General features: G+C 34.2%; 1 long non-coding RNA gene across 1 annotated transcript; it reads left to right on the plus strand.

The window, feature by feature from the left end:
- The first annotated feature begins 570 nt into the window (after nt 1-570).
- Nucleotides 571-5,519, plus strand: LOC136801705 (uncharacterized). Its single transcript, XR_010845906.1, has 4 exons — nt 571-741; nt 2,922-3,067; nt 3,488-3,588; nt 3,917-5,519. It is a non-coding gene; the product is annotated as an uncharacterized lncRNA (long non-coding RNA).
- Nucleotides 5,520-9,223: the final 3,704 nt, after the last annotated feature.

Below are 9,223 nucleotides of genomic sequence, written 5' to 3' on the forward strand. Positions count from 1 at the left end.
TAATGTTTAATATCTTTTAAATACACGCTTTTTTATAGGAACAATTTTAAAAGAACACGAGTTTGCTGATTTTAATGGGTTTTAAGAGATTTTAAGCCATTTTAATTTCTTAAGGAAAAAAACTAATCGTAAGAACAGTTAAGGCTAAAAACCTCGAAAAATTAAGAACAGTCCAGACAGCCCAGCCTGAGCCAAAATTTTCTGGTTCTTCTTATAAAAAAAGCAAAAATTTCGACGCTCGTATTTCGACGTCTTTCAACTTCTCGAAAGATGATAATGAACTTCTCTTGGTTTTTCCATGATGCTGAAAGAAGGACGCGCCAAAACGTTTACGAACCAAAGTCCGCACTGATGATTACCGGGGATCAAAAAGACTATTTGAAGCATAATTTTTGACGTTTAAAACACAAGAAGATACTAAAATATCTAAATTTCTTGTGAAATGAAATTGTTCTAAGTGTATTACATACACAGTTTTTGGTTAAATACTGTAAATATAATATCCACATCATTGGAAGTACTTTTGCAAACCCCCGGAAAAAAACTTAGATTATTTTCGAATGTTACGGTTTATGATTGCCGGCAAAATTTCTTTTTGTAATTTTGAAACTGGAAGCTGTGGAGTGGAAGGCAGTGTGTGTGTGTGTGACGAGGAAGACAGCAAACCAAAGCAAAGCCAAAATGCAGTGCAAATGGAAACTATATTCTAAAGATATGAAATGGGAATCAAAAGATGCTAAGGTGAGCTCCTTTTTATATATTTCTAATTATCAACCACACTTCAATCATACTTTTTGTGTCCAGTGCCAGTCTGGCTGGATACAAAAAGTATGATTGAAGTGTGGTATGTGTATACACATGGCTACACCACAGCTTTTTAAAGCTATGGGCAGTTCAAGTTATAGTCTGTTAACCCCCAGTGGATGATATGGATTTTCCACAATAATTTACTTTTGAAAAACTTCAGCTCAGGGTATTAGCCTCCCAGGGGGAGGCACTTAGGCAAAATTGGGTATGTTTCGCTGCTGGTGACAGGGTCCCATTTTTAGGCTCCATAGCCATCAGACGGCTGACCAATTAAATCAGAAAAATTTCAAAACAAATGAACTACGCAGCTCTGCTAGTAGTAGTACTCTACCATTTTTGTTTTGATTTAATGTTGTATTTTAATAATGACCAACCAGCCAGGTCAATCATTCGAGAGCTATGCATGTTAGCCTCCACTGATGCAAGTTGCCCAATTTCATGGTATATGACAGGTTCCCAAAAATTTAAGTTTTTGATAATTTTGGACAATCTTCAGGGTGGAAAACAGAAAATCTTTTAATTTTTCATCTATATACTTTTATTAATTTTTGCCACTTTTCAGGGTGAAAATAGACCTTTTCGCCTTTGCGTCCGCCATATTGAATTGTATGCAAAAATTATGGTTGCCGAATTGCCGTGGTGAAATTCCCTTAGAAAGTATGCAAAACATATGCAAAAAGAAAGTATTAAATAAAAACTTACATGCATAATTGGCATTATATTAAAGTGTAATCTTGTAGAAGAAAGATTAAATTTGCTTCTCTTGAAAACTAAAAACAATTATATTCACTCATCTCTTAGAACAAGCACTTCAAAAGACCATAACATTAGACAGATCCTCAAACTGAAAAATCACCCGCGAAGGTAAAAAACAATCCTTATTCGGCTGACGGCAAATTATTCTCCTGGGAATAGAGCCGCCAAATGATCAAATCAAAACATTGAGAAAGTGTGACGTCATAATTACTGCTTTCAGTTTGCGTGTTTTGAAAGTTTGATGTGTGTACTCCGTCTTCGTGGAATTTCTTAATGGTATGAAAACAGAATATGCAATGTCTTTAAGAACAAATTCCTAAAAGGCTTTTGTTGTTCTATAAATATTTCCTTTTGGATTAAGAAATTCCATCTTTTATTGTTCTAATGATTATAATATTTATTTATAAGATGCTTTGTTGTCTTTTTAATCTTTGTGTAAACTTGCATATGTTTTGCATACATTCCAAGTAAATCCAACCACGGCATTTTCGTTCCTGTATTTTTGCATACAATTCAATATGGCGGACGCAAAGGCGAAAAGGTCTATGGGAAAAATTTTCAATTTTTCGTTCTGACAGAGTCCTAATTTTGCCGAAAATTCATATCTGACAGGGTCCACTTTTCAAACTCCAACGGCACATCCCTGTCGGCTGTCTAGATCAGTGCCCCACCCCCTAGGTGAAAGCCTCCTTTTCAAAAGTTTTCCACCAAGGACGTTTTAATACCAATTTTTTTTCTATTATAATGTGTAATGTATATACAGGAATTCTTCTTGATAATCAACCAAGTAGGGGGTCAAGCAGCTAGTACAAGACATGTCATCTAAATGCCTTTTCGTAAGAAGCTGGTAACATCATCACACATACCACGAGTGGTTCTAAATCTGGCGTGGTCTTTCAAAGATACAAACTAAAATGAAAACAATATAGGTATACCGCGCGGATGCATCTGAAGCAAACATAGAATTTTTTTCATACCCGTTATTTGGGGGGTTGGAATTAAGCAAGGCTGTCAAATTTAGGACCACTCACGGTATACACTTAGTACTTTCCTTGAAAGTAGATTTTCGTTACAGTGACAGATAAAAAGAATATAATCAGATAAAATAATATCTGGACCCTTTAGAACCTTTAAATTTTTTCATCTTTCAATTAGGAAATTACAACATTTTAGAAAATATTTTAGATAATAAATTTCTCTGACAACCTGCAAACCGATTTTAAGATTTTTGTAAGGAAATCAAATTCACATAACACACCACCAGGTACCAACTGGTATGATGTCTTGTACTAACTTCTTGATCCCCCTGGACCAAAGCTGGTCACTTTTGTTTTAACTAGTTGTCTTTCCATTTTCAGGAGATAAAATAAAAGTTGGTTGGTTGGATAGCAAGCTGTCAGATCATTTTATTTTGGAAAATTCTTATTTTGTCATAACATGGTTGAAGTAAAAAATGATTTTAATTAAACTTAACGTGGAATATCAAATGATAACATAGCTGAAGGTAGGCCTTTTATATATTTTTTTAGTCTAAAAACAAAGAAATGTTGACGTTTTGGTTTTTGTATGGAAAAAGATGACATGATTAAATGCACATTTTTTAATAAGCAACTCCAATTTTCTAGTCAGGCCTAGAGTTACTTAGCATTCTGGTCCATTTTCTGAAAAAATTGCTTTGAATACCCCTAATATTATACCATATTTATGTGTATTGGGTCAAAGGGCTATAGTTGGCCATGGTTACATCATCTAAAACAGCTGTCACTTTTCGAGATAGTGGAAAATAATTGACAAATTTGAGGCCTCAAGCCTTTGCAGCCTGATTGCTTGTAAAAAATGTGTAGAACAGAGAAATTACTTTTTAAACTCTGAGGTGGCAAGCTTTACAGTGTGTCAAATTTTCATAAAACTTTCATGTTTATAGGATACATTGAATGTGTGTCGACATTGAGCCATTGAAGTTTTTGGGATTTCATTGGAAATAGATTCATTTTATCCATTGAACAAGGAACAAAATACAACAAGGTAAGTATTTTTTGTAATATAATCCAGTAATACAAGACTATTGATGATACTATTCCATTGTACATCAAAAGAAGCTAAAATTTTGTTACAGTACACAAAGTCTTGACCTAAGTTCAAAATATTTTTGAAAATAGGTTTTTGTAACCTTTAGTAACTCTCTTTAGAAATAGAAACAATCTGAATAATTTGTCTTACTAAAGGGTCTTTCTACTATAGTCTATTGAAAGCTGTAAATAACTTATCAACAATTTTACAAATCTCTTTTAGTTATACACCATTTTGTATGCCTGGATTTCAATACTGATTCAATTTCTATTTGTTTTATTAGGGTCATGACGTAAGGACAGTTACTGGCTGATTTTGAAATGCACTTGAAAAACGATGCTGCAAAACAAAAATGTATGTTGCTGCCATGCAATCAAGATATTTATATGCTTCATGTGGTAGTTCGTTTCAACTTCGAAAATAATAACTTGGTAATATTTTCATTGCAATAATTGGTTGCTGAATGATAGAAGGTATTCTTGTATTTTTTGATGCTTAATTGTAAGAGTCAATCTGTACCATCTTCAAGGGATTGACAATACTGTACCATCACGTGTTGTATAGCACAATAACCTCAGTCTAATGAGTGAACAACTAAACAGAGGACTGGAGTGAGATTGTGGGTCATAATTTTGGAAAATATCACCGTAATATAATTTAATGATTCTTTTCTGAAAAGGGCTTAAAAACCTTCATTTTCGACTACTCTAGGTCCCAAGTATATTATAAATTATGATAAAATATTGCAAAATTTAATAAAAGTGGGGTGGAGTTTAAGAATTTTCGGTCTGGTTCAGATTTATGCTTCTTTTACTGTGTAGATTTTTCGTTGGATAATGTGTTTAAGGTATGAAAATATTCTTCAAAAGCATTCAAAAATATCCCAGAATATGTTAAATTGAGAAAATGGAGAGACTTTTGGTTTACCCCTGAAATTAATTTTGTCAAAATGTCGGAGTCCACAATTTTTTAAAAAAAATTACAAAGTAGGTGGGACGTTTATTCAGACTAGGGCATTTTGGGAAAATCATCTTAATATCAGTTTTTAATAATGACTTGTACTTTATGGTTTTTCTACCCTCCCCTATAATTGTGCACAAAAGAGTTTATTTGGGATAGCTTTTATTATTCATAGTGTCATCTTTTTAGAGTGATTTGCATAATTTTTTAATTTATTATACAGTATTTTTATATTTTTCATATTTTTTACTTCGTTAGTTTTTATATTTTTATACGGCTAATACCCTCAGGCGCCCAAATCTTCCCTAAAACCCCACCGCCCATAATTTTGTTCCACCATCCTCCCATTCAAGAACCATTTTGACTTCTTTCTAGGAATTTTGACTTACCACTCGGATTCGAGAGTCTTGTTTTAATTATCAAAAACATATTAGAAATAGTTTTGAAACACCCGGTATATAAGTTGAACCGTTTTGACGACGATGTGAGTAATCAATTCCAGTTTCCCAAACATTGAAAGTTTGCTCTCTCTCTCTCTCAAACTCGCAAAGGGATCACACAATTTTATTTTATACTTATGTATAAGGGTATTTTAAATAGTGCAATTTACACATTATGCTTATTTTTGGACCTACCTGGAGGTCCTATAAATTAACCTCTGTCCGTCCGTTCGTCCGTTCGTCCGTCTGTTACCAGCTTTTCTCAGTATTGGCTCATTAGTTTTTTCTGATTTTTGGCACAATGATGCAAAATGGCAATGCCCAAAATGTGACGGAGCCCGATTTTCGAAAAAAAATCATTTCCGGCCGAAAATGCCGGAAATATGCCGGAAAAACCGGTTTTTTGGCATTTTATCAAGATTTCATCATTAGTTTTTTCTGATTTTTTGCACAAAGATGCGTATTAGCAATGCCCAAAACTTGGCCGACTCCGATTTTGAGAAAAAATCTTTTTCCTTCCGGTCGAAATGCCGGAAATATGCCGGAAATCGCCGTTTTTGCAGATTTTCATTGGACTTTTTCCTTATATTTCGTTGTTTTTCACACAAAAACATTATTAATAGCAATGTCCACGATCAAGCATGATTCAATTGTCAATAAAACTGATTTTGGAAGCCGGAACTTTCTAAAAATCGCCGGAACAGCGGATTTTCGCCGGGAAAACGGTATTTCTTGAATTTCTTGAGCTGTACTTTATATTTTTTCATGAAATTTTGCACACTGATGCTAAATGTCAATACCTTATATGTGACGGAGCCCGATTTTCGAAAAACATTTTTTTCCGGCCGAAAATGCCGGAAATACGCCGGAAAAACCGGGTTTTTGACATTTTCTTGAATTTTTTTTTTTAGTTTTTTCTGATTTTTTGCAGAAAGATGCGTATTCGCAATGCTCAAAACATGGCCGAGTTCGATTTTTGAGAAAATTTTTTTTCCGGTTGAAAATTTCGGAAATCGCCGTTTTTGCAGATTTTAATTGAATTTTTTCCTTATATTTCTATGTTTTTCATACAAAAATATTATTGATAACAATGCTCACCATCAAGCATGATTCAATTGTCAATAAAACTGATTTTTGCGACTTAACTATTTAACCCTTCCCTCTCCCCCCACCATCAATCAATGATGAATTTCTTGCGTTATGCATTTTCGCTAAACGCTATGTTTTCTGACTGATTTTTTTAACTTTTCTCCTTGCATTGCTATCTAACTGTCATCGTCAGGTAGGTCCATTCAGCATCTAGCTTGTTTTTTGTGATTTAGGAGATCAAATTATTTGAAACTTTGTTAACTGAGGCTCAGCATATGCTTTATAGGCAAGGTTTAATTTTTCCAAGAGATCAGTCTGGATATGCTTGTCAGCAGTATGCTTATAAAAATTTCTATAATTTAGTAGAATTGATCTCCATTGTAGAAAGCATTCCCAAAGTATTTAACGAGTATTTCCCACTTACGGGAATAGAAATTTCAATGTATCCTTTAATGTCCTTTGAAGCCCTATGGCCAATCTATTCCTTAATAGGGACTAAGATTCTAAAAACTTATAATTTAGATTAGTTATTATATTATTGAAAATGAAATTAAATCATAGAAATTACACGCATTTTTTATAAGAACCAGTAAATTCTTGCTCAGGCCAGGCTGTTATTAATTTTTGCAATTTTTCAGGCTTAAATGTTCTTATGATGTTCTTAGCCGCTTAGTTTCTTTACTTAAAAATCAGTTAAAATCTGTTGAAATTAGTGTTTTAATAATATCGGAAAGCTGATGAGGCTCAGATTGTTCTTAATTGTTTTTAGGTTTTGGCCAAATTTCAGCCTCGTGTTCTAATAAAATTGTTCTTATACAAAACGTGTAATTTGTCATTCAGAATTATTTTATTTAGACTACTTAATTTTTTAGCAAAAAGTCGTCACTACCGTACTATTTTGTTTCATATTTTCTGTTTTCTATGCTTTGTAAATATATGAATTATTCGTTTTAATGTCACAGAAAAAATTTATCCGCACATAAACACAACTTATTTAAAAGATCTCTCATTTACTTTTGACGACTTGTTAATGAAAGATTTCGAAAAAAGCAAAAATCATCTTCTAAAGTATTTAGAAAGTTTCGGAATATGAAATTTCAACATATTAGGAAGTTAGGAATTTAATTTTTCAAGCCTGTTTGAAAGTTTGAGAATGTGGTCTTTCAACTTTTTTGGAAAGTTGGGAAGACGATCTGGTCGAAAGATGTTGGAAGGTAAGGTGCACAACTTCCCAATCCTTGTTGAAAGACCAACTTTAAAACCTGTCGAAAGATGTCAGAATATGAAATTTCAACATATTAGGAAGTTGGGAATTTCATTTTCCCAGCCTGTTTGAAAGTTTGAGAAGGTCGTCTTTCAACTTTTTTGGAAAGATGGGAAGATGATCTGGTCGAAAGAAGTTGAAAGGTAAGGTGCACATCTTTCCAATTTTTGTTGAAAGACCAACTTTCAACTCTGTCGAAAGGTGTGGAAATGTGACCTTCCTACATCTTTCCGACGATTTGAAAGACATTATTTCGCCCAGTGTATCTTTATAAATTTTTTCGTTCAACAATTTCGAATTCTCCTCAACAAGTTTGTAATATCCGGCTTCAAATTGTTCTTTCTTTTCCTTCAAAAGGATACGTTCGTTTTCAAAGAAAAACACTTTAGCTGATAAACTGTCAATCGTGTGCTGAGCCACTTTAATCCTTTCAATTAATATGCCTCGACCATCCAAAGTAGTTGTAGTATCTCTATTAATAAAAGACGAGTTTAAAGGAGGCAAAAACTCAGCTCCTGATGAAGGCATTGTATTGTTACCAAAATGGTGTGTTGGTGCAGTTGCTATGGGAGTCCATGGAGAGCCTGGTAATGAATGAGGCCCCCTCAGCGGTTGGCGTGATGGCGTGATGGAGGGTTTTTCGTGGCGTGATGGCGTGAAATTTTGAAAAAAACGGCGTGATGGCGTGAAAATGAAGTGCCGGCGTGATCGTGAAATCGAGTTTTTTTAGGCGTGATGGCGTGAAATTTGCAGTTCAGCGTGATCGTGAAAATTATATTTATTAGTTGAATCGTATTTCTATGTCCATTTTAGCCAATTTAGAGGGTTTAAATTTCAAAATTTTCTTGGTCGGCCCCAACTATGGTGGGCCTCCTATAGGGTCTCCTATAGATCTCATTTTAAAACATAAAAGAAACGGTGCAAACAGTTCTATTCATCTGCCATTTATCCTTGTAACTTCCGATTGTTTTTAGCAGTTGCTAGCTAGTCTTCAAAATAATAAAGTCGAATGCTGGGTCGAAAATTGAAAATTTTCCCCGTCAGCGCAAACCTTGGTTGCGCTTCCTCCGTAACTAACATTCTCCTCTCTTTCTTAGATGCTTATTCTTATAGATGCATCAAAAGATTTCAGATCTTTTATTTCAGGAAAACATATATTTGTAGCAAATCCTTAAACACAAAGAAGCAACAGGTTTATTATGAGGTGTAATTTTAAGCAGATTGATCAAAGCAATCCTGTGATGTTTAAACCATATTTTGGAAAAAGAGAGTAAATGAGGGCGATTTTAGCCATACTAAATTGAAAATTTCTCCCGTCGGCGCAAACCATGGTTGCGCCTCCTCGTCCCCCTTTTGAAAACTATTCACGCTAATTCACAATTAATGCCCATGGGACCCGGGACCAGGGGGCATGGCCCCTCAAGTTGCTTGTACTTTTAAAAGATTTCCATTATTTTTACATGAATTATTTTCAAATTGAATTGAAATGGGTCCTAAAATAGCACTTTGAACCCTTCAAAATTCAAAAAATTTCTCCGTTGCTCAACCATGGTGGGCTGTGTCAATTTACTCAAATATACCTCAGCCCTCAAACCGGTGCCCTTTGATATGACCAGTTGTCCAACAATTTTTGATATGCATAAGTCAAGATTACGTCATTTTTCCTATCGAAAACACCCAAAAAAACTGGAATTTGACCCCTGTGTCAAGAATAGAAAAACAGAGGGGCAATTTTACAATCTATGGTGGACTGAAAAACACTTCGAAAAATACTTCACTAATACACGTATTCAAGTAATGTTACATTTGTCACGAATGACGACATGTGGCTTTCCCT

This window comes from Clytia hemisphaerica, unplaced genomic scaffold (genome assembly GCF_902728285.1).
Source record: "Clytia hemisphaerica strain Z4C2 unplaced genomic scaffold, Clytia hemisphaerica genome assembly, whole genome shotgun sequence".
Classification (NCBI taxonomy): domain Eukaryota; kingdom Metazoa; phylum Cnidaria; class Hydrozoa; order Leptothecata; family Clytiidae; genus Clytia; species Clytia hemisphaerica.